Raw genomic sequence first — 25,686 nt, 5'->3', positions numbered from 1 at the left:
ACAAGTCCTGGTTCATTTTAATGACCGCGAGCTTGTCCATGTTGGCTGTGGACACGTGGCTGCGCCTGTCCCTGATCGTCCCTCCGCCGTGCTAAACACACGTTCGGACAATACACTTGTCGCATGGCAGGCCGGCACCTCCAAGGCGTAAAGGGCAAGCTCAGGTCATGGGCCCAATTTGGAGAGCCAGAAGTTGAATGGGGCCGACCCATCAGTCAGTACGTGTAGGCGTGTGGATACGCACCATGTTGCCTCCTGTTGAGACTTTCCATATCAGTTGGTGGTGCTGGTTGTTGTGGTGTGCTGACAAAGCTTTTCCACATGTCGGCCATGCTAACCCTGCCTTCTGAGGTGCTGGCGGTGCCCCAGCTGCGTTGGCAACTTCCTCCTCCGCCATCTCTGCCTTGTGCTTCCACTGTGCCCCCGCTGTCAGGTGGGAATGCCACCAGCAGCGCGGCTACCAGCGTGCGCTTGTACTCGCGCATCTTAAGATCACGCTCCAGTGACAGAAGAACAGCATACTGTCCTTGTAACGGGGATCCAGCAGGGTGGCCACCCAGTAATCAGCACTGGTTATAATGTGGGCAACTTGGCAGTCGTTGCACAGGCATTGCAGCATGTAGTCGCTCATGGTTGCCAGGCTGCCCAGAGGCAACGACAAGCTGTCCTCAGTGGGAGGTGTATCGTTTGTGTCCTCTGTATCCCCCCAGCCACGCACCAGTGATGCCCGTGGGCTGATTTGGGTGCCACCCTGCTATGAACGCAGATCCTCCTCCTCCAGACCTGTGCCCTGGCTGGACAGTTGGGTACCTGGCTGCTGTTAGTGCAGGAACCCACCCTCGGAGCCACCTGTGGACAACTGGCCTGATAACCGTGGGAATGATCCACCAAGTTCCCCAACCCATAAAAAAAAAGTACCCTATTAGTGTGCCAACACTGTACGAGGCCCCCCCAAAGAGGACTCCGCACAGCGCGAGGCCCCCCCAAAGAGGACTCCGCACAGCGCGAGGCCCCCCCAAAGAGGACTCCGCACAGCGCGAGGCCCCCCCAAAGAGGACTCCGCACAGCGCGAGGCCCCCCCAAAGAGGACTCCGCACAGCGCGAGGCCCCCCAAAGAGGACTCCGCACAGCGCGAGGCCCCCCCCAAAGAGGACTCCACACAGCGCGAGGCCCCCCCAAAGAGGACTCCGCACAGCGCGAGGCCCCCCCACAGCGTGAGGCCCCCCCCAAAGAGGACTCCGCACAGCGCCAGGCTTCCCCCAGTGCGACAGCCATCCCAGAAGTCTGGGAGAAAAGTCAGACCTGTCCTCCTGGGTCCAGGATGGTTGGAGGCCTGTAACTGCATTCCATCATGTCGACACTCTGCACAGGGCACCAGACACATTCCTCAGTCTGCGGCCTCCATTCGTCAGAGATCCGTGGCTTCATATGAAAGGATTGTGGTTGATGTCATGTGGTTTCTCGTCACAACCAAGAAAACAGCTGCACAACCGTATTCTCCGGGCCACAGGACTGCATTACCCGCATTACAAGTCGTGTTCATCACAAATATTCCAATTGCAAAATTTTAGTCGTGAATATCGGCACTTCAAGAATTTACGAATATTTAGAAAATAGTGATATATATTATATTCGTAATTTAGAATATTAGAGATTTTTTTTTTAATCAGTACACATGATCCCTCCCTGCTTCTAGCTTGTGGGCCAATGAGAAGGCTGCAATATCTTTGACTTCGGGAGTAGTGTTGATTGCAAATTTTTGTAATGCCAATTGTTTAAATCACAAATTTTTCAATTGCGGATTTCCGCAATCATAAAAATAATGGACTGGAGATAACGAATTCTCAAATAAATTAAGAATATTCACTAAATATCATAAATTACAATACACAGCATGCAGACATGAACACACACATTATAATCAGCATACACACATGAATACACTCGGCATACATACATACATGAATACACTCGGCATACATACATGAATACACTCGGCATACATACACACATGAATACACTCAGCATACATACATACATGAATACACTCGGCATACATACATACATACATACATGAATACACTCGGCATACATACATACATACATGAATACACTCGGCATACATACATACATACATGAATACACTCGGCATACACACATGAATACACTCGGCATACATACATACATACATACATACATGAATACACTCGGCATACATACATGAATACACTCGGCATACATACATACATACATGAATACACTCGGCATACACACATGAATACACTCGGCATACATACATACATACATGAATACACTCGGCATACACACATGAATACACTCGGCATACATACATACATACATGAATACACTCGGCATACATACATGAATACACTCGGCATACATACATACATACATGAATACACTCGGCATACACACATGAATACACTCGGCATACATACATACATACATGAATACACTCGGCATACACACATGAATACACTCGGCATACATACATACATACATGAATACACTCGGCATACATACATACATACATGAATACACTCGGCATACATACATACATACATGAATACACTCGGCATACATACATACATACATGAATACACTCGGCATACATACATACATACATACATGAATACACTCGGCATACATACATGAATACACTCGGCATACATACATGAATACACTCCGTATACATACAGCGCACACACTTTATACACAACACTAAGAATCGCACAGACATCCACTGCACCGACCTCCCCTGTAAGATGGTGGATATTACTTGGGAGACACAAGCTCCGTGGTATGGAGATAAGTCATGGTGGATATTACTTGGGATATTAATGCCGAGTGGAGAACCTAGGACATCACAGGCTTCGGCAGGTTTGGCTTCATGTTTGCCGAGTCTGAGGGCAGTGCCTACTAGCATTCTTAACCCTAGCCATGGGAGGTAAATGTGCACGGACAAGGAGTTGGCACTTACCTCTACTTCAGTAGGTCGGTGCTGGGTGTAAAGTGATGAGCTTGAGCTGTGGTTTTGTTACTTCGCAGTCTGGAAGTATCTGCTTGTTACTAGCTCCTATACGTGTACACCACCTGTTGAGCAATAACTTCCTGTACGTATCTACTCACGACAAGCAAGAACGCTAACCCTATTACAGGTCTGTAGGCAACGCACACAAGGCGCCATACTGTACACAGTCCAGAAAACAAAAGCAGTGCCGTTATACTGCACATATCACCAATTCACCATACTGAACCCCTAAGCAGTGCTGGGCACAAACTATGCCTATGAGGGGCAGTGTGGCTGAAGTGGAGGAACAGGTCGCGGGGGAGATATCGCCTGTGAGCCCCAGGAGAATCGGATACGTGAACCCCCCCACCACACAAAGCGGGATAAATAAAGTACCCCTAGATCAGAAAATACATTTCTATACAGTTCTCACAGTGGGAGGTGAGCAGAAAATAGTACCTGACCACAGGGGCGTAGTAGCTGAAGGCTCACGGGCCCTGGTGCAAGAGTTCAGCTTGGGCCCCCATTCTTAGTGCTTGTTGGCAGGGGAGCACATAGCCTTCCTGCTGCCCGAGGCAAACATTTAAAGGGCACCCCCTTATGCCAAATTCTTCCCCTAACCCCTTCCCTCCAGCCAGAGGTGTAAATTGACCAGCATCTTAAGTGGCACAAGGGTTTTTGGGCCCCCTAGGGCTCCTGGGCTGCTACCTCTGCACCCCCTATAGCTACGCCCCTGCCTGACCAGGGGTGCACCGCAAACGGGGCGAGGTGATTGCCTCAGGGGCAAGAGGGGGGGCAGTGGAAGGGCCATGGGCAATGAGCGCTACCAATGTGGAAATGCTCATCTCTACCTATTCAACTGCATCGCTGTACTCGGGACATCAAAGCCGTGGAATGCCGCAACGAGGCACAGGAGCGAGGTCTCTCTGGCCCACCATTTGGTCCGATAGTTCCTGTAGTCCATCATTATGGCACACCCTGAGCCAGCAATGAAGAGGCCTGCTCTGCATCACTGACCGCAGAAGGGGGCATTATAGTACTGGCACACATTCTAAGGTGGCCACTATGGGGACATTTGTTCTACAGAGGGCCCTAAAAAAGGAACACATGGGGGGGGATTATTACTACTGGGGACATTATTACCTCTGGGGGCAAAGAGAGGGACATTACTATTGGGTGCACAGTTAACAATTCTCTGCCACAGGGCACTACTATTGATGGGACTTTTGGGAGGACTGTTACGGGGGGGGGGGGGGGGGGAGGGCACAGTACCAGCTTAGCACAATTATTGTTGGAGGACACTGTGCCCAGCAAATAGTGTCCCTGAAACTTATAGTACCATAAAAACAGTTAATTTTTAGGGCGCTGTGTGCAAATTGTTGAAGGGGAACTACTGTGAGAGATGGCTCTTATTTCTCTACATTCTGTAGTACACATTTTGTCCACTGGATGGCAGCAAACCAGATGTATGAGCCAGGTGTGCATTCTTTTGTTTAAGGTAAATAGGGGAGGGGGAGGGGTGATTAGGTTGCAGTTTTCACATCTACCTATGAACTCAGTTGAAGTTGCTGAAACCACTCCTATCAGGTTAAGGAGCCAATCGTCTCTTCTTAAGGAACACCCCTTCTGTGATGTCATGTCTGCTATTTATGTGAATGTAGTTTTCAATAAACAAACAGGGGTCTTGTCCAGGGGGATGAGGAAGTGCTTTCCCATGAAACCACCTAGTGTCTCATTATGACAGCCGTATGGCACGTGCATACTTCTACTGCTAATTGATTTGGCACCACACAAAGAAGGAGATAAGCGCATGACCTGCACTGACACTACCTGTGTGGTACTAGTCTCATCAGGGGTTTCTCTGTTTCTATAGTATTGGGGGCACTATGTGTGGTACTAGTCTCATCAGGGGTTTATCTGTTTCTATAGTATTGGGGGCACTATGTGTGGTACTAGTCTCATCAGGGGTTTCTCTGTACTATAGTATTGTGGAGCACTATGTGTGGTACTAGTATTATCAGGGGGTTTATCTGTTTCTGTACTATAGTATTGTGGAGCACAGCGGGCACAGTATTGTAGTAGTGTTCAGGCCGTTCTGAGATTGTTTTTTCGTCACATATTGTACTTCATGACACTGGTAGAATGAAGTAAAAAAAAAAAATTTATAAAAAAAAAAAAAACAAATTTGCCACAAATTTGGAAAAATTAGCAAATTTCCAAGTTTCAATTTCTCTACTTCTATAATACATAACTATTTTTGGAGGTATTACTACTTTACATTCCCCATGTGTCTACTTTATGTTTGGATCATTTTTGGAATGACATTTTATATTTTGGGGTCGTTACAAGGCTTAGAAGTTTAGAAGCAAATCTTGAAATTTTTCAATAACCCACTTTTTAAGGACCAGTTCAAGTCTGAAGTCACTTTGTGAGGCTTACATAACCCCTGGCTACTTGAGAAACCTTGTCGTGGTGTCCGGGCTTAGACATGTTCTACACCGTAGGACATGTTGACTAATCTCTCAATTTTAAAATCAGTTTGAGGATTTAGTGAGACTGCAGAGTGCACGTGTTTGTTATCGTTTTGTTATATTGCTTACATAATAGAAACGACTCAAACTACACCCCTCAAGGTATTCAAAACTGATTTTACAAACTTAGTTAACCCTTTAGGTGTTCCACAAGAGTAAATGGCAAATGGAGATAAAATTTCAGAATTTAGATTTTTAGGCAAATTTTTTATTTTAATCCATTTTTTCCAGTAACAAAGCAAGGGTTAACAGCCAAACAAAACTCAATATTTATGGCCCCGATTCTGTAGTTTGCAGAAACACCCCATATGTGGACTTAAACTGCTGCACGGGCACACGGCAGGGCACAGAAGGAAGGGAACGCCATATGGTTTTATGAAGGCAGATTTTGCTGGACTGGTTTTTTTGACACCATGTCCCATTTTAAATCCCCCCTGATGCACCCCTAGAGTAGAAACTCCATAAAAGTGACCCCATTTTGGAAACTACGGGATAAGGTGGCAGTTTTGTTAGGACTGTTTTTAGGGTACAATGATTTTTGGTTGCTCTATATTACACTTTTGTGAGGCAAGGTTACCAGAAATAGAAATTCTGAAATTTCATCTCCATTTGCCATAAACTGTTGAGGAACACCTAAAGGGTTAATAAAGTTTGTCAAATCAGTTTTAAATACCTTGAGGGGTGTAGCTTCTTAGATGGAGTCACTTTTATGGAGTTTCTACTCTAGGTGTGCTTCAAATGGGACATGGTGTAAAAAAAAAAAACAGTCCAGCAAAATCTGCCTTCCAGAAACCTTACGGCGTTCCTTTCCTTCTGCGCCCTGCCGTTTGGTCATACCGCAGTTCACGACCACATATGGGGTGTTTCTGTAAACTGCAGAATCAGGGCCATAAATATTGAGTTTTGTTTGGCTGTTAACCCTTGCTTTGCTACTAGAAAAAAACAGATTAAAATGGAAAATTTGCCCAGTTTTGATTTTGTTTTTTTGACAGTGTTCATCTGAGGGGTTAGGTCATGGGGTATTTTTATAGAGCAGATTCTTACGGACGTGGCAATACCTATATTTTTTATAATCCATGTTTAAACAAAATATATATCTATTTTTAGTATCTACATAGTCTAAGAATCAGTTTATTTTTTTAGTTTTTAGCCGATTATCTTAGGTAGGGGCTAATTTTTTGCGGGATGAGAACAGTTTTATTGGCACTATTCTGGGGGGCATATGACTTTTTGATCGCTTGCCATTACACTACGGCCTCAAACCGGGAGCGTGTCATGGCCATACTGTAAAGTGGGGTCTGGTAGAGGACGTCCACACTCCAGTACAGCCTGACACTAGGTTTCTTGACTAGGCCCATGTGCGGCACGAGTCCAGCCACCGGCCTTAGCCAAAAAGGAGCCCGGGTGTTAAACAACAAACTGTTGGGCGTACAGGTTCGTTTGCTCCACCATCAGATAAAGTGGTCACTGAAAAAAATAAAAATAAAATAGTCGTATTCATTGAAGCGCACTGTGGGAATCTGGATTCCTGGTTGGCCTACAAAAACAGGAATCGCAGCCTCAAAATGCTCTGGGATACACCATGCAAGTTCACCGATAGGGGGCTCCGGTGGACTTAACTGGTGGGCAGGAAAACTAGTACAAACCCCAGACCTGCTCGTACTAGTGTGGGCCACAGGGTCCCTGGCATGGCAGTCCCCTTGCTCCGCCGCCTTGGGGGCTCATCGCTAGATGAGGAGGACGCAAATGACAAAAGGAAAGTGGGGTCATCCTCGTCCTCACTGGGGCTCTCGGAGTCGGAGGCAAGCTGGGCGTATGCCTCCTTGGCTGAGAACATCAGGGGAGTATGTGTTTGTGCGCGCGGAAATCTTTATTTTGTGTGCGTGTGTGGGGGCACAGGCGTTTGTGTACTTATCCCTAAAACTAACAGAAAAAAAAAAAAGAATAAATTCAAACTCGCTGATCAGCGGTGGGGTGTGCGATGCGCTAACAGTGGCCGGACACTAAGAGTGCCAGCCGAAGTCAGCGCAAAAAAATAAAGTGTGTGTGTGTGGGCAGCGGGGCAAGCTGCAGCACCCCTGGGGGGTATAGGGTCACACAGCTGAGTGTGCTGTGGACCCCAGACACCCGATTAGGGTGATGCAACAAATCAAACTTTTCATTTATTTTTTTCACTAAAACTTTCCCTAAATATCCCTGCCTAACCTAACCTTTCCCTAAGTACCCAAGATGGGGATGCTGGGTCTGGAGATCGATGCAGGCTTCTCTCTCCTCGCTCCCGGACACAGAAAGGAGGAGAAGGAGAGCTGCAGCAAGTTAAACCTCCCGCCCAGCCAATCAGAAGTGATCCTGAGAGGTGATGTCACCATCACCTCTCAGGATCGCAGGATGGCGATTGGTGGTGTATTATCACACCACCGATCACCATCCTGTTCCGGGTTATCGGGTCACCAGAGACCTGAATAACCCAGAAACCGCAGGTCTGCATTGACCTGCACTTTGCTGCGATAGCTGATACGGGGTTAGGGTTAATTTCAGCAGGAACCCAGTTCCGATCACCGCCCGCCGGTGATCGGAAATACAAATGATGTACCAGTATGTCATGTGTCCTCAAGTACTGGTACGTCATGTGTCCCCAACAGGTTAAATACAAGTTACATATATAAAATGAGAACATGATACATCAGATAAATACTACACCTGAGGAGGTAAATCAGCACATATATCGAAGAAAAGAAGGAGGCTGGAGAGAGATGGAGGCAAAAAGGTAAATCATCTAGCTTAATGCTGTGTAAAATCTGTGACCCCAGTTGATATACGTTTGTATATATACATAACACCCAAAGGGTATAAGGTGCAAGTGCAGTGTCCCACTACGTGACCGTGGGCACCGCAAACGTCTTTTTATTATGCTATAATGTCCTGTAATATGCCTGCATTTTGTACTTCATCTCCTGTCATATTCTCCCATGTCACAATGTGAGTCTACATGTAAGCTCCTTTACACAGGCCTAGTCAGGGTGCACTACACTTGTTTCTCCACAAGATGGAGCAGTGTCAGTATATAATACATCTCTATCTCAGACCTAGTTTAGGCAGATGACATCAGTTCAGTGCCGTCCAGTTCTCTCATGAGCCTAGTCAGAAAGCAGCAGAGATGTAGCTGCATAGGTGGAGAGAGGCCTATTCCCAGCTTGTCGGCTCCACAGTCCTGGGTTAAAGCCTGCAACTATTCGACCTAGAGGTGAGCCATCCACTCCTATAGATCGCTCCTCTGGGGTGACCAGTGTCCAAACGGCATGCAGCAGAGTATCTAAGGGATCATCACGTTTATGTAAGGCAAAGGATTAGCAAGTCCTTACCTGAGGACTTATTAGGCCCCTTTGTAGTAGGTGGAGGAGACCATACGAAGCATCCTCACCTCCAGTGTAAACTCTGAGGACAGTCAGGCCGACTGTCAGAACAACATTGGAAGAGAAGTTCAAGGATTTGGAAAAGCACCTTCAACCAAGGTTAGGATAAGACTCCATTCACACATCCGCAATTCCATTCCGCATTTTGCGGAACTGCATTGCGGACCCATACATTTCTATGGGACCGCACGACCCCGATCCGGAAGTGCGAACCTGCACAACATGTCCTATTCTTGTCCACAATAGCAATATTCTCTTAGTGCCGGCAATGTGCGGTCCGCAAAATGTGGAACGCACATTACCGCTGACTATGTTTAGCAGATCCGCAAAACACACACGGATGTGTGAATGGACCCTAAGGCCGGAGTTTTGACCAGTGTAAGACCTTCATATTATTCCAAGCCTAGTCTGAGCAGTAGCTTCTCATTTACTACAAAGAGCCTGGACTTCACTAAGGACTTGCATTCCCTTCCCCCATATGGACGGCAGATTGTGCTCAATGCCGGCCTGTACCAAGGGACTGGTTAATACTTTGGATGTACTGTTATCAGTAAAGTTCCACCCTGGATTTCACCCTTCTTGTCTTAGTCTCCAATTCCTCAATTAACACTACAGTAAATGGTTGTACCTCCATAGAAAAGGTACTGGGGTCACGATTACAAGGGACCTTGCCATAGGCACATTAATACAGACCCCCAAGGGCCCCTCGAACCACCATCTGGCCAGTGTCCCTTGTGCCGTTCTCCTCTTCACTTATGGGAGCCGCCCAGGGACGACATAACCGTGAGTAACCAGAACTGTACTTACCTCGGCCCACCTACTGCTCACACCGTGACCTCACACATAATTCCCCCGCTAGGTCTGGCATACCGCACATGTAAAGGATACAATGAAATACATCTCCATAGACGGTCACAGACAACACAGCAAAGTGCAGAACAACAAGTAAATCTCCATATCCGTAATATATGGCCGCGGCACAGTAACCAAAATCTAATCAAAGGCCAGGGCCTCGGAAGATCTGTGACAAATCTAAACCGCCACATCCCTTAAACCCACAATAGACCTAGTATAATTGCATACCCATTGTATTGGGGATAGCCACCTCAGGAGAGTCACGTACCCAGACGTGCGTTTCGGCAATGCCTTCCTCTGGGGGTGCGGCTCTCCTGCATATAATATCTTAAATCAAACGCCCATGAGTGCGGACCAAAGAAAGAGGAAGTGGATAGGGTGATGGGCATGGCCGTCCGATGGCCAGTCCGACGACCACGCGCATCACCACGCCGGACACGTGATCGCCAATCACGTGCCCGCCCACGCCACGGCAAAAGACAGGGAAGCGAGCGCAGCCGCCTGATGGCCAATCAGGCGACCACACACACCCCGCCCATTCAACACGCTAGACACGTGACGGCCCATCACGTGCCCCACGGGCAAAAAACCCCCCTATCCACTTCCTCCTTTTTTGGTCCGCAGTCATGGGTGTTTGATTAAGATATTATATGCTGGTGAGCGGGGTATTTTACAAGGAGACCCCCAGAGGAAGGCCTTGCCGAAACGTGCGTCGGGGTACGTGGCTCTCCGGAGGTGGATATCCCCAATACAATGGGTATGCAATTATACTAGGTCTATTGTGGGTTTAAGGGATGTGGCGGTTTAGAGATTTGTCACAGATCTGAGGCCCTGGCCTTTGATTAGATTTATTTTGGTTACTGTGCCACGGCCATATATTATGGATATGGAGATTTACTTATTATGCACTTTGCGGTGTTTCCTGTGACCGTCTATTTCTGGAGATTTATTTCATTGTATTCTTTACATGCACTTTATGGCCTTTGGGCGTTCTAGGTTTGTATATATACATAACTGGGGTCACAGATTTCAGGCTAGAGGATTTCCCTTTTGCCTCCATCTCTCTCCAGCCCCCGTCTGATGTATACGAGCCGATTTACCTCCTCAGGTGTAGTCCATTTATCTGATGTATCATGTTCTCATTTTATATATGTAACATTTAATAAAGGATTTTAATTTTTTTTATGATATACCCGTTTAATCTCAGTTCATTTTCGGTATTAGGTGTATCTATGTACACTGAGTGGGTTTGTGATGACTCTTCAGGGTCTTTGACATAGTACATTCATAGATATGTAACCTCTATACAAGAATCTTATTATACAGTATAGTCAACCCCTTTCTGGGGCAGGATTACCCCCTTCCTCAGGGCCATTTACAGTAGGACAGGCTACACAAGGTTTAAAAGTCCGTTTTTGGTGGGCTGAAGAGAGGGGGCGGGGCTAGGCGAATAGGTAAACATCTCTAGCCCATACAGGACATGGGTTCCATCTCTAGCCCATACAGGACATGGGTTCCATCTCTAGCCCATACAGGACATGGGTTCCATCTCTAGCCCATACAGGACATGGGTTCCATCTCTAGCCCATACAGGACATGGGTTCCATCTCTAGCCCATACAGGACATGGGTTCCATCTCTAGCCCATACAGGACATGGGTAACATCTCTAGCCCATACAGGACATGGGTTCCATCTCTAGCCCATACAGGACATGGGTTCCATCTCTAGCCCATACAGGACATGGGTTCCATCTCTAGCCCATACAGGACATGGGTTCCATCTCTAGCCCATACAGGACATGGGTTCCATCTCTAGCCCATACAGGACATGGGTTCCATCTCTAGCCCATACAGGACATGGGTTCCATATATAGATTTACATTACGCAGTATTTTAGATCGCAATGGGCAGTCCACCTGTCAGGATGCCTGTGGTTTCTTCCTCCTGAGGGTGCAGGGTGTTATTCCGCCGTCAGTGGGGAATGGTTCTGAGGATCTGTTCCCGATCGGGTGCTCATATTGCTCAGATCCCGATTCTCGAGTGGTGTGTTAGGTAGAGCGCGGGCCACTGTTACTGTGCTGCAGTAGATCTGCGCTGGGGTGCCGGTTCTTGTCCCCCAGGAGTATGTATGTATATATACACATTTCTAGGTACCTGAATCATAGGTATACTCGGGTTGTAGTTAATGGGTTTTTTGGGGGGTATTTATATATTTGTTGTTACATTTATAATATCATTTCATGTATTTGATTCCGGCCATTTGGAATGAGGGTGTTCAACTGATAGATCCAATCCACTTCTCGTTTTTGGAGGAGGTGGAATCTATTACAGGGATTAGGTGGTATGAAGTGTAGCCGGCCAGCTAGGACCTGTCATAGGTCGATAGCCTTGTATGTGTATGCAGCTAGACCTGCTAGATTCCCTGAATACTGTTCCTAGGTTTATATGTGTTAGACAAAAAGCAGTTATTTATAGAAACCTAGAATGTGTCGGCAGATAAGAACCATTTGGCCCATCTAGTCTGCCCAATATACTGAGTACTATGGATAGCCCCCGGCCCTATCTTATATGAAGGATGGCCTTATGCCTATCCCAGGCATGCTTAACCCCTTCACTGTATTTGCAGCTACCACTTCTGCAGGAAGGCTATTCCATGCATCCACTACTCTCTCAGTAATGTAATACTTCCTGATTTTAAAGACAATTATCAGAAAGATGGTATAAATAGTAGACACGTAATTAAGTTTAAGTAGAAAGAAACGTGCTTAATAAAACAATACCTTTATTAGTATAAGGGGTAACGGAGCAAAAAACTGCTCAAGTGATATCCTTCGTTTAAAGAAAGATCATTTTTCGAAAAAACTCCTACTATGAATAGGATAACGGGATAAATACTTACAGGGAGAGATAGAGGATCACATCGGCAACTTACCTGTCTCCTTCTAGTCATAGTAGGGGGGGGGGGGAATTATTTGTATAGGAAAGTAGCGTCTTTCCCTAAATATCCCTGAAGACCTAAGCCCTGTCCCCATACCTATATCCATCTTAAACCCGGATAAAGCCCTACTTAGGACATTTCATGTATCCACCATCTATGGGATATATAGGGTTAGGAAATACAACATGATATCTATATGTTTGTACTAAAGCCCAACGCGTTTCACCTGCGCCTGGCAGCAGGGCCGGCCTTTGGGGTGTGCGGCCGCACAGGGCGCCATGGCAACAGGGGCGCCCGGCACAGCTCGCAGTCGGTCTCTACAGGCTACAGCAGCCGGCCGGCCCGACTTGAGCCGAGATTGGGCGCAGGTCAGTATGTGGAGGAGAATAGTGACTGCAGGGGCTGAAGGGAGAAGGAATCATCTTTGTACTGGAGACTGTATGCTAGAGGGGTCTGAAGAGAGGGTAGAGGGGGTGATATTATTTACATGGGACTGTATGCTGGAGAGGCTGAAGGCAAGGGGGTGTGATATTTTACATAGGGCTGTATGCTGGAGGGGCTAAGGCAGGGAAGTGAGGTGTCTTATATGGGACTGTATGCTGGAGGGGCTGAGGGGGGGTCATAATTATTACTATAATACTACAGAGGGGGCCATAATAATAATAATTATAATATAAACTATGCCCTCTATATTATTATTATTATACAGAGGGCATTATAGTTATGGGCACTATGGGGGAGGGGAGGTCTGTTATCTGAGGATGATAGTAAAGTGAGAAATCCCCAAAATTTTCGGTGAAACTCTACAGAGATGAGACGCGGCTGAAAGAAGTTATCATGACAGTCCTATCTCCGAATGAAGATGCTGAGGAAAGTCTACATCACAGGAGATGTCACTGGATGTAAGAGGTGTGGGGCCTGGGGGCAGGGGACTGGGTAAGGATAAGGGTGACAGACACTGGGTATGATTAAGGGGGCAGAGGACTGGGTAAGGGTGACACTGGGTATGATTAAGGGGGCAGAGGACTGGGTAAGGGTGACACTGAATATGATTAAGGGGGCAGAGGACTGGGTAAGGGTGACACTGAATATGATTAAGGGGGCAGAGGACTGGCTCTGGGTGACACTGAATATGATTAAGGGGGCAGAGGACTGGGTAAGGGTGACACTGAATATGATTAAGGGGGCAGAGGACTGGCTCTGGGTGACACTGGGTATGATTAAGGGGGCAGAGGACTGGGTAAGGGTGACACTGGGTATGATTAAGGGGGGCAGGGGACTGGGTAAGGATAAGGGTGACAGACACTGGGTAAGGGTGACACTGAATATGATTAAGGGGGCAGAGGACTGGCTCTGGGTGACACTGGGTATGATTAAGGGGGCAGAGGACTGGGTAAGGGTGACACTGGGTATGATTAAGGGGGGCAGGGGACTGGGTAAGGATAAGGGTGACAGACACTGGGTATGATTAAGGGGGCAGAGGACTGGCTCTGGGTGACACTGGGTATGATTAAGGGGGCAGAGGACTGGGTAAGGGTGACACTGAATATGATTAAGGGGGCAGAGGACTGGGTAAGGGTGACACTGAATATGATTAAGGGGGCAGAGGACTGGCTCTGGGTGACACTGGGTATGATTAAGGGGGGCAGGGGACTGGCTCGGGGTGACACTGGGTAGGATTGTACTTGTTTGCACTTGCACTTAAATTGTCTGTAATTAAAGAAAACTGTTACAAAGATTGTTTTCCTCTGAGTGTATGTTTAGGTGAAGGGGGGGGGCGCCACGAGATTAGCTCACACAGGGCGCCTGAACACCTAAGGCCGGCCCTGCCTGGCAGTTTATCAGGGGGTGATTAACAATAAATATTTGTAAGAAATACAGATAAACCAAGAGATAAATGAAGACGATACTTAGCCCCATAAACGGCTGGTTAGATACGATAGATGATGAAGAAAAAAAAACTGTCGGTGGATAATTAACCTGTAACCAAAAAGGATGATCTAACAGACTAGTAAAACCCCCCATGATTATCTGGGTGTGTAACTTACTGGTCAGAGGAGTCCATTGCACATAAAATGGGGATATCTAGGGAGCGGACGTGACTAGTGTGCGAGCACCCGTGTCACCTGCAGCTTCCGGATGCCAAAACAGCGTACTTCCAGTATTTGGAACGCATCGCACTGACGCAATACGTCACTTCCGGTATGTGGAACGCATATCCTCGAAAGCACTAGAGAATATCAGAGGTGATTAAAAATGTATAGGGGTAAACAATTCATGTAAAAAGAGTGATCGAAGACCCATATAGAACCCGAATACATAATCCTATAATGTTCTCAAACCAAAATCACCAGCCTCAGCATTCACAGAAAGGAGAAGAGACAACGCACAGGTAGTAACAGTTACTACACATGTATTACATGAGCCCCACTGAAAATAAAGGGGAACTCATGAATGCGAGAGAATAAGATAAGGGACATGTGATACAAATGTCACCTATAGATAAAGGGCGCTTCTCGCACCTACATGGTCAGGATAGGGGAAAAATACCGTAACAGAGGAGACCCCTATATCTGAAAAAGAACCAAGTCATATAAAGCATGTAAAGGTAAGTCGTTCATTAAGGCCTCCTGACAACTGGGACCGGAAACTATAGATCCATTCGGACTCCTTTTGGAGTATCCTCCGGTCCCAGTCGCCCTAATACTTCCTGATATTACTGTTAACCCTTTGCCCCTCTAATCTAACACTATGTCCTCTTGTAGCAGTTTTTCTTCTCTCCTCTTTTCCCTTGTTGATTCCCTTTATGTATTTAGCAGTTTCTCTCATCTCCCCTCTGTCTCGTCTTTCTTCCAAGCTCTACATGTTAAGGTCCTTTAACCTTTCCTGGTAAGTTTTATCCTGCAATCCATGTACCAGTTTAGTAGCTCTTCTCTGAACTCTCTCCAAAGTATCAGTATCCTTCTGGAGATATGGTCTCCAGTACTGAGCACAATACTCCAGATGAGGTCTCACTAGTGCTCTCTAGAGCGGCATGAGTGCCTCCCTCTGTCTACTGGTAATGCCTCACCCTATACACCCCAGCATTCTGCTAGCATCTCCTGCTTCTCTATGACATGGTCTGCCTACCTTTAAGTCTTCTGAAATAATGACCCCTAAATCCCTTTCCTCAGATACTGAGGTTAGAACTGTGTCACCGATTGTATATTCTGCTCTTGGGTTTTTACGCCCCAGGTGCATTATCTTGCACTTATCCACATAAAATTTTAGTTGACAGACTTTTGACCATTCCTCTAGTTTTCCTAAATCCTTTTCCATTTGGTGTATCCCTCCAGGAACATCAACCCTGTTACAAATGTTTGTGTCATCAGCCAAAAGACACACCTTACCATCGAGGCCTTTACTGTGACATAATTTTTTGGATGTCATAACTATTATATATTGTGTTCACAGAAGCAGAAAAAGATAATATGTCTTTGAGCTTACCTTACATTACAAAATGAATCTTAGTGACAACAGAAACAGAAGTCAGTGTTAATCTGTTGTTGCTGGGCAGAAGTCTAGACCAATCACAGCCAGCCTCACACACAGCCTGTCTGGGAATTCCCCTAGCAGGAGCTGCTGGAATCATTACTCACTAGAGGAGCTGGACAGACACAGTTCCAGTCAAAGTTCAGTTTTATGGGAACAGGCCAAAATCGGTATTTGGAACAGTTATAATAATGTTCATATTAGTATAGTGATTAGAACTATACTGAACCAGTTATATATGTGTTCACTTACAGTTCCACTAAATACAATTGCAACCATACAAAACAAACTGTAAAGTTCAAATACAAATTGCAAGCAGATTCAATATTGCAATCCAAATTGCATACAACCATACCAGATCATACTCAACAAATCTGCAAATAGTCACTGATAACTGCATACTGCAAGTGAACTATTAGTTAGACCTCAGATATACCTCTCAGAGAGATCAAAAAGTGCTTAAATAACTTAATTGAGAGTATAGATACTCCAGAGAAATATATCCACAATTGTATTATCCATCTTTTTAAGAATGTTCCAAACAGTTGTTTTGGCCATTCCTAATGTTTTTGCTATCTCTCTGATGGGTTTGTTGTGTTTTTTCAGCCTAATGATGGCTTCACTGATAGTGACAGCTCTTTGGATCTCATCTTGAGAGTTGACCGCAACAGATTCCAAATGCAGATAGACTGGAAATGAACTCTGGACCTTTTATCTGCTCATTGTAATTGGGATACTGAGGGAATAACACACACCTGGCCATGGGACAGCTGAGAAGACAATTGTCCCATTACTTTTGGTCCCTTAACAAGTGGGAGGCACATATGCAAACTGCTGTAATTCCTACACTGTTTACCTGATCTGGATGTAAATACCCTCAAATTACAGCTGACAGTCTGCAGGTAAAGCAAGTCTTGTTAGTTTCATTTAACCCCTTAAGGACACAGCCCTATTTCACCTTAAGGACCCGGCAATTTTTTGCATATCTGACCAGTGTCACTTTAAGTGCTGATAACTTTAAAACGCTTTGACTTACCCAGGCCATTCTGAGATATTTTTTTCGTCACATATTGTGCTTCATGACACTGCTAAAATTTGGTCAAAAAAGTTAATTTTTTTGGAAAATAAAATACCAAATTTAACAAAAATTTGAAAAATTTGCAAATTTCAAAGTATCAGTTTCTCTACTTCTGTAATACATAGTAATACCCCCAAAAATAGTTATTACTTTACATTCCCCATATGCACTGGAATTGCGATTTAAAGCCATGACGTACCGGTACGGCATGTTTCCCCGAGTCCTTAACCCCTTAAGGACATAGGACTTTGCAGCCCCCGATGGAGAGGGAGAGAGCCCCCCTCAGCCCCGTGCTTACCCTTCCCCGTCTGCGAAGTTCTGAGCAGACGGGGAGGGTTCCCATGGCAACAGGACGCCTAAGCGTCCATGGTGCTGAACAGATCTATGCTGAAAGCATAGATCTGTTCAGTGTAAGTAAAATACAGTGTAAAATTCAGTGTAAGTAAAATACAGTACAGAACAATATATATTGTACTGTACTGTATTATACAGACATCAGACCCACTGGATCTTCAAGAACCAAGCGGGTCTGGGTCACAAAAATGTTAAAAAAAAAAGTGAAAAAAGTTAAGAAAAAAAACATTTATCACTGAATAAAAATTAAAAAAATAAAATAAACTACACATTAGGTATCGCCGCGTCCGTAACGACCTGATCTATAAAATGGTCATGTTACTTTCCCCGCACGGTGAACGCCATAAAAATAAAAAAATAAAAACTGAGAAAATTGAAATTTTGCCCACCTTACTTCCCAAAAAAGGTAATAAAAGTGATCAAAAAAGTCGCATGTACGCCAAAATAGTACCAATCAAACCGTCATCTCATCCCGCAAAAAATGAGACCCTACTCAAGATAATCGCCCAAAAACTGAAAAAACTATGGCTCTTAGACTATGGAGACACTAAAACATTTTTTTGGTTTTAAAAATGAAGTTATTGTATAAAACTTACATAAATAAAAAAAATGTATACATATTAGGTATCGCCGCGTCCGTGACAACCTGCTCTATAAAATTACCACATGATAAAACCTGTCAGATGAATGTTGTAAATAACAAAAAAAAAAACGTGCCAAAAAAGCTATTTCTTGTTACCTTGCTGCACAAAAAGCGTAATATAGAGAAACCAAAAATCATATGTACCCTAAACCAGTACCAACAAAACTGCCACCCTATCCCGTAGTTTCTAAAATGGAGTCACTTTTTTGGAGTTTCCACTCTAGGGGTGCATCAGGGGGGCTTCAAATGGGACATGGTGTCAAAAAAACCAGTCGAGCAAAATCTGCCTTCCAAAAACCGTATGGCGTTCCTTCCCTCCTGCGCCTGCCGTGTGCCCGTACAGCGGTTTACCCCCACATATGGGGTGTTTCTGTAAACTACAGAATCAGGGCCATAAATAATGAGTTTTGTTTGGCTGTTAACCCTTGCTTTGTAACTGGAAAAAAAATATTAAAATGGAAAATCTGCCAAAAATTTTAAATTTTTAAATTGTGTCTCTATTTACCATTAAATCTTGTGCAACACCTAAAGGGTTAACAACGTTTGTAAAATCAGTTTTGAATACCTTGAAGGGTGTAGTTTCTTAGATGGGGTCACTTTTATGTAGTTTCTACTCTAGGGGTGCTTCAAATGGGACATGGTGTCAAAAAAACAGTCCAGCAAAATCAGCCTTCCAAAAACCAAACGGCGCACCTTTCACTCTGCGCCCCGCTGTGTGCCAGTACAGTAGTTTACGGCCACATATGGGGTGTTTCTGTAAACAGCAGAGTCAGGGCAATAAAGATACAATCTTGTTTGGCTGTTAACCCTTGCTTTGTTAGTGGAAAAAATGGGTTAAAATGAAAAATTTGACCAAAAAATTAAATTCTCAAATTTCCTCCCCATTTGCCAATAACTCTTGTGCAACACCTAAAGGGTTAATAATGTATGCAAAATCAGTTTTGAATACCTTGAGGGGTGTAGTTTCTTAGATGGGGTCATTTTTGGGTGGTTTCTATTATGTAAGCCTCGCAAATCGACTTCAGACCTGAACTGGTCCCTAAAAATTGAGTTTTTGTAAATTTCTAAAAAATTTCAAGATTTGCTTCTAAACTTCTAAGCCTTATAACATCCCCAAAAAATAAAATATCATTCCCAAAATAATTCAAACATGAAGTAGACATATGGTGAATGTAAAGTCATCACAATTTTTTGGGGTATTACTATGTATTACAGAAGTAGAGAAACTGAAACTTAGAAATTTGCAAATTTTTCCAAATTTTTGGTAAATTAGGTATTTTTTTGGTGCAACAAAAAATAATTTTTTTGACTTCATTTTACCAGTGTCATGAAGTACAATATATGACGAAAAAACAATCTCAGAATGGCCTGGATAAGTCAAAGCGTTTTAAAGTTATTAGCACTTAAAGTGACACTGGTCAGATTTCCAAAAAATGGCCTGGTCCTTAAGGTGAAAATGAGTCCGGTCCTTAAGGGGTTAAGAGGTTAAAATCCATTGTGGTGGTGTATAGAGCCAAAAATGTTAAAATTGTGTCCATGTCCCAATATTTATGGATCTGACTGTATGAAGAAAAGTTGAAGTTAATAAAGAAGTTATTTCAAGCATTTGGTGTGCTCTTTAAACCTACTGTTTCCATAGAACGGTGCTAGAGGAATTACAGAGTAATTGACAGTCTGGTTAGACCAAAAGTCAGAGATGCCAAAATTCTTCCAATGCCACAAGGCAAAAGGCACTTCATAGTGCTGCACCTGCCACATGAAGTCTATTGGAGTGATATGTATCGGGTGTTTTTTCAGGGGCCCTCATGCAATGTCTAGATAGACTGTTTGGTGTACAGTTTCTGTATATTGTGACAACCCCAAAAATACAAAAAGAAATAAATAAAAATCGGGCAGTTATAAATGCAACACGCAACGCTGCCTCTGTAAGACCATCACACAAAAAAAACATCCTTTTCCTATATATATATATATTTTTTTTTGCCTCCTGGGGGACAAGAAACAGCACCCCAGTGCAGATCTACAGTCGTGGCCAAAAGTTTTGAGAATTACATAAATATTGGAAATTGAAAAAGTTGCTGCTTCGGTTTTTATAATAGCAATTTGCATATACTCCAGAATGTTATGGAGAGTGATCAGATGAATTGCATAGTCCTTCTTTACCATGAAAATTAACTTAATCCCCAAAAAAAATTTCCACTGCATTTCATTGCCGTCATTAAAGGACCTGCTGAGATCATTTCAGTAATCGTCTGGTTAACTCAGGTGAGAATGTTGACGAGCACAAGGCTGGAGATCATTATGTCAGGCTGATTGGGTTAAAATAGCAGACTTGACATGTTAAAAGGAGGGTGATGCTTGAAATCATTGTTCTTCCATTGTTAACCATGGTGACCTGCAAAGAAACGTGTGCAGCCATCATTGCGTTGCATAAAAATGGCTTCACAGGCAAGGATATTGTGGCTACTAAGATTGCACCTCAATCAGCAATTTATAGGATCATCAAGAACTTCAAGGAAAGAGGTTCAATCCTTGTTAAGAAGGCTTCAGGGCGTCCAAGAAAGTCCAGCAAGCGCCAGGATAGTCTCCTAAAGAGGATTCAGCTGCGGGATCGGAGTGCCACCAGTGCAGAGCTTGCGCAGGAATGGCAGCAGGCAGGTGTGAGCGCATCTGCACGCACAGTGAGGCGAAGACTTCTGGAAGATGGCCTGGTGTCAAGAAGGGCAGCAAAGAAGCCACTTCTCTCCAAAAAACACATCAGGGACAGATTGATCTTCTGCAGAAAGTCTGGTGAATGGACGGCTGAGGACTGGGGCAAAGTCATATTCTCCGATGAAGCCTCTTTCCGATTGTTTGGGGCATCTGGAAAAAGGCTTGTCCGGAGAAGAAAAGGTGAGCGCTACCATCAGTCCTGTGTCATGCCAACAGTAAAGCATCCTGAGACCATTCATGTGTGGGGTTGCTTCTCATCCAAAAACACAGCCATGAATAAAGAATGGCACCAAAACACCCTCCAACAGCAACTGCTTCCAACAATCCAACAACAGTTTGGTGAAGAACAATGCATTTTCCAGCACGATGGAGCTCCGTGCCATAAGGCAAAAGTGATAACTAAGTGGCTCGGGGACCAAAACGTTGACATTTTGGGTCCATGGCCTGGAAACTCCCCAGATCTTAATCCCATTGAGAACTTGTGGTCAATCCTCAAGAGGCGGGTGGACAAACAAAAACCCACTAATTCTGACAAACTCCAAGAAGTGATTATGAAAGAATGGGTTGCTATCAGTCAGGAATTGGCCCAGAAGGTGATTGAGAGCATGCGCAGTCGGATTGCAGAGGTCCTGAAAAAGAAGGGCCAACACTGCAAATACTGACTCTTTGTATAAATGTCATGTAATTGTCGATAAAAGCCTTTGAAACGTATGAAGTGCGTGTAATTATATTTCACTACATCACAGAAACAACTGAAACAAAGATCGAAAAGCAGTTTAGCAGCAAACTTTGTGAAAACTAATATTTGTGTCATTCTCAAAACTTTTGGCCACGACTGTACTGCAGCACAGCAACAGTGGCCGGCTTTTGGTGGGTTTTGAACTAATGGTGATCTGTGGATGACACTATTGTGGGGGCATCTGTGGATGGCACTGTTATGGGGGCATCTGTGGATGACACATATATAGCATCTTATCTTATGTGTCATCCACAGATCCCCCATAACAGTGTCCACGTGTAGTGAATGGAGGCCGGCATCTAGTTCTGTAATGGCAGCGGGGCCCAGTGCAGTCACTGTAGTATATTCATATATAACTTGTGGGTATTGTTAAAGTATTCTAATCATCTGAAATCCAGCGCTTGTAATACTTACTACTAACTTCGTAGCAGGCAGGAGTCCGGGCGCTCGCAGCGTAGCTCACTACGGCACGCGCCTGCTCCGCTCACTTCATGAATGAAGCAGGTGGCGCAGGTGCATGATGTAGTGAGCTACGCTGCGAGCGCCCGGACTCCTGCCTGCTACCAAGTTAGTAGTAAGTAGTACAAGCGCTGGATTTCAGATGATTAGAATACTTTAACAATACCCACAAGTTATATATGAATATACTACAGTGAGCGGGGCCTGGTGTAGTAGAATACAGTGACTGCACCGGGCCCCGCTGCCATTACAGAACTAGATGCCGGCCCCCAGCCCCTCCTCCCTCTCAGCAGATACTCCCGATGGTCGCAGTATTCGTCCCATAAGATGCACTGCTATTTTCCCCCCACTTTTGGGGAAAAAAACAAAAACAAATGGTAACCAATGTCCTGTATATGTATATCTATATATCTATATATCTATCTATGTACTGTAACCCACAAGCCCCGCCCCTCTTCAGCCCACCAAAAACGGGCTTTTAAACCTTGTGTAGCCTGTCATACTGTAAATAGTCCTGACGAAGGGGGTAATCCTGTATAATAAAAGATCTCTTAATACCAGATACTTCAAGCCTGAAGTTCACTCAATCAAGGTCTAGGCAGTGCCAAAGGGGTCCGCAACTACGTTTTTAAAGGTTATTTCTCTTCATCTGCCACCTGCCCTGAGCACACGCAGAGGACCGCAGCCCAAGACAAGCGCATGCTGGTCGGGACACCAAATAACCAGCAAAGCGATCTACAGTTGTTGTGACTTCGCTTACCAGATGTTGTTGCGGACTCCTAAGCTCTAACACAAAGGACGCGTTTAATGCACATGTGGCGCTCCACTCTCCCAATGTGATCTCTACATAACTAGTACTATCAGGGGACTGTTTCTGTAGTATAGTATTGGAGAGCACAGCGGGCACAGTATTGGGGGCACTATGTGTGTGGTACTAGTATTATCAGGGGGCTTATCTGTTTCTGTAGTATAGTATTGGGAGCACTATGTGGGTGGTACTAGTATTATCAGGGGGCTTATCTGTTTCTGCAGTATAGTATTGGAGAGCACAGCGGGCACAGTATTGGGAGCACTATGTGGGTGGTACTAGTATTATCAGGGGGCTTATCTGTTTCTGCAGTATAGTATTGGAGAGCACAGCGGGCACAGTATTGGGAGCACTATGTGGGTGGTACTAGTATTATCAGGGGGCTTATCTGTTTCTGCAGTATAGTATTGGAGAGCACTATGTGGGTGGTACTAGTATTATCAGGGGGCTTATCTGTTTCTGCAGTATAGTATTGGAGAGCACAGCGGGCACAGTATTGGGGGCACTATGTGTGTGGTACTAGTATTATCAGGGGAGTAGTGAAGCGTCTATATTATTCGTCAAAAAGTGACAGGTACCACGCCCCTTTTCATTGTCAACACGCCCCTTTTGTCCTCTTGACAGGTCCCCCGCCTGACAGACCTTTTTATGGGGTCAGTACGACTAATTTGTAACAGACCTTTTACATTCCACACAGATAATGCCATTAGGGTGACTCATTCTAACAGTCCTTTTATATATAAACTTAAGCACAACTAATTCCACCCAGATCATCACCAGGTTTGCACTGTGCATTAAGTCCTCTATCTATCCATCCATCCAACTGTCTCTGTTCTCTATGAATCTGTATACCCATCTATCTAAATTCTACCAATTTATCTATCTATATTTCTATCTACATATCTATGTATCAATTACCTATCGATCTATCTATACTGTCTATTTACAGACATGTCCTAATATAAAGACTATACATATATCTATGCATCTGTTATCTACGCCATATACCCCATCTATCTAAATTCTATATATCAATCTACCTATCCTATCTATATCAATTACCATCTATCTATTCATCTATCCAACTGTCCATATATCTATCCATCTATCTGTTACTTATCTATGTATCTATACATCTGTATACAGCATCTATCTAAATTCTATCAATTATCTATCTTTATCTACCTAGCTGTAGTCTATCTTTCCACCTATCTATATCTATGGGTAGAACTCTCAACGGCACTAACACTAGACTTGTTAATTTTGACAGCTTAAAAGACCTTATGTCTGATTACTCACGCAAACCCGAGACGCAAAAAACATTAGGTATAGAGCAAAACGGCATTTTCAGAAATAGAAACGTTTGGCCATAGAGACAAGACCGTGTCCTAAGGCCTCTTTCACACTTGCGTTGTTGGGATCCGGCATGCACTTCCGTTGCCGGAGGTGCCTGCCGGATCCGGAAAAACGCAAGTGTACTGAAAGCATTTGAAGACGGAACCGTCTTCCAAATGCTTTCAGTGTTACTATGGCACCCAGGACGCTATTAAAGTCCTGGTTGCCATAGTAGGAGCGGGGGAGCAGTGTACTTACCGTCCGTGCGGCTCCCGGGGCGCTCCAGAATGACGTCAGAGCGCCCCATGCGCATGGATGACGTGATCCATGCGCTTGGGGCGCCCTGACGTCACTCTGGAGCGCCCCGGGAGCCGCACGGACGGTAAGTACACTGCTCCCCCGCTCCCCGCTACACTTACCATGGCTGTCAGGACTTTAGCGTCCCGGCAGCCATGGTAACCACTCTGAAAAAGCTAAATGTCGGGTCCGGCAATGCGCCGAAACGACGTTTAGCTTAAGGCCGGATCCGGATCAATGCCTTTCAATGGGCATTAATTCCGGATCCGGCCTTGCGGCAAGTGTTCCGGATTTTTGGCCGGAGCAAAAAGCGCAGCATGCTGCGGTATTTTCTCCGGCCAACAAACGTTCCGTACCGGAACTGAAGACATCCTGATGCATCCTGAACGGATTACTCTCCATTCAGAATGCATGGGGATAATCCTGATCAGGATTCTTCCGGCATAGAGCCCCGACGACGGAACTCTATGGCGGAAGACAATAACGCAAGTGTGAAAGAGCCCTAAGATCCCATTTAAGAGCGACAGCAGCGGCACACAACTTTCCCGGGGAACGATTCTATCTTACCAATTATAAATATTGACAATTGATCCTTCAATCTAACTATCTATAGGACTTTTTCCATGATCAATTAAATACAGTATGCCCTGAAACTTAGATAAATATTTTATAATAAAATATCTATTTATATAAAATATTTAAAACTAATTTAATTTAAATTTAATAGCTATTTTATCTATCTACTATCTACCAATTTATCCTATAAAAAAATCCGATAAACCCCTATCAAGCTATTAAAAACCAAAAAAAAATCCTAATAAATTCCTATAAAAATCCTATAAATAACCTATCAAGCTATTAAAATCCTAATAAATCATAATATCCATCTATGTATCTTTCTCTCTACCAATTATCTATCTATATTTCTATCTACCTATCTATAGTATATCTTTCCATCTATC

The 25,686-nt window shown here is 44.5% G+C and overlaps 1 protein-coding gene across 4 annotated transcripts in view; it reads right to left on the bottom strand.

Moving 5' to 3' along the window:
• LOC120982092 (C-X-C chemokine receptor type 6-like) overlaps nt 1-25,686 on the bottom strand; it is a 318,496-nt gene that overhangs the window by 25,020 nt on the left and 267,790 nt on the right. The window contains exon 1 of one of the 4 annotated variants that reach the window (XM_040412036.1): nt 3,002-3,097. The exons of the other annotated variants lie outside the window; for them this stretch is intronic. The gene's annotated coding sequence lies outside the window, so the exon portion shown is untranslated. Of the gene's footprint in view, nt 1-3,001; nt 3,098-25,686 lie in introns of those variants that run through there. 4 annotated transcript variants of the gene reach the window in all.

This window comes from Bufo bufo, chromosome 11 (genome assembly GCF_905171765.1).
Source record: "Bufo bufo chromosome 11, aBufBuf1.1, whole genome shotgun sequence".
In the NCBI taxonomy this organism is placed as follows: domain Eukaryota; kingdom Metazoa; phylum Chordata; class Amphibia; order Anura; family Bufonidae; genus Bufo; species Bufo bufo.
Note: the sequence above shows the minus strand (reverse complement) of the source record. Positions and strands in the feature narration are given on the sequence as shown.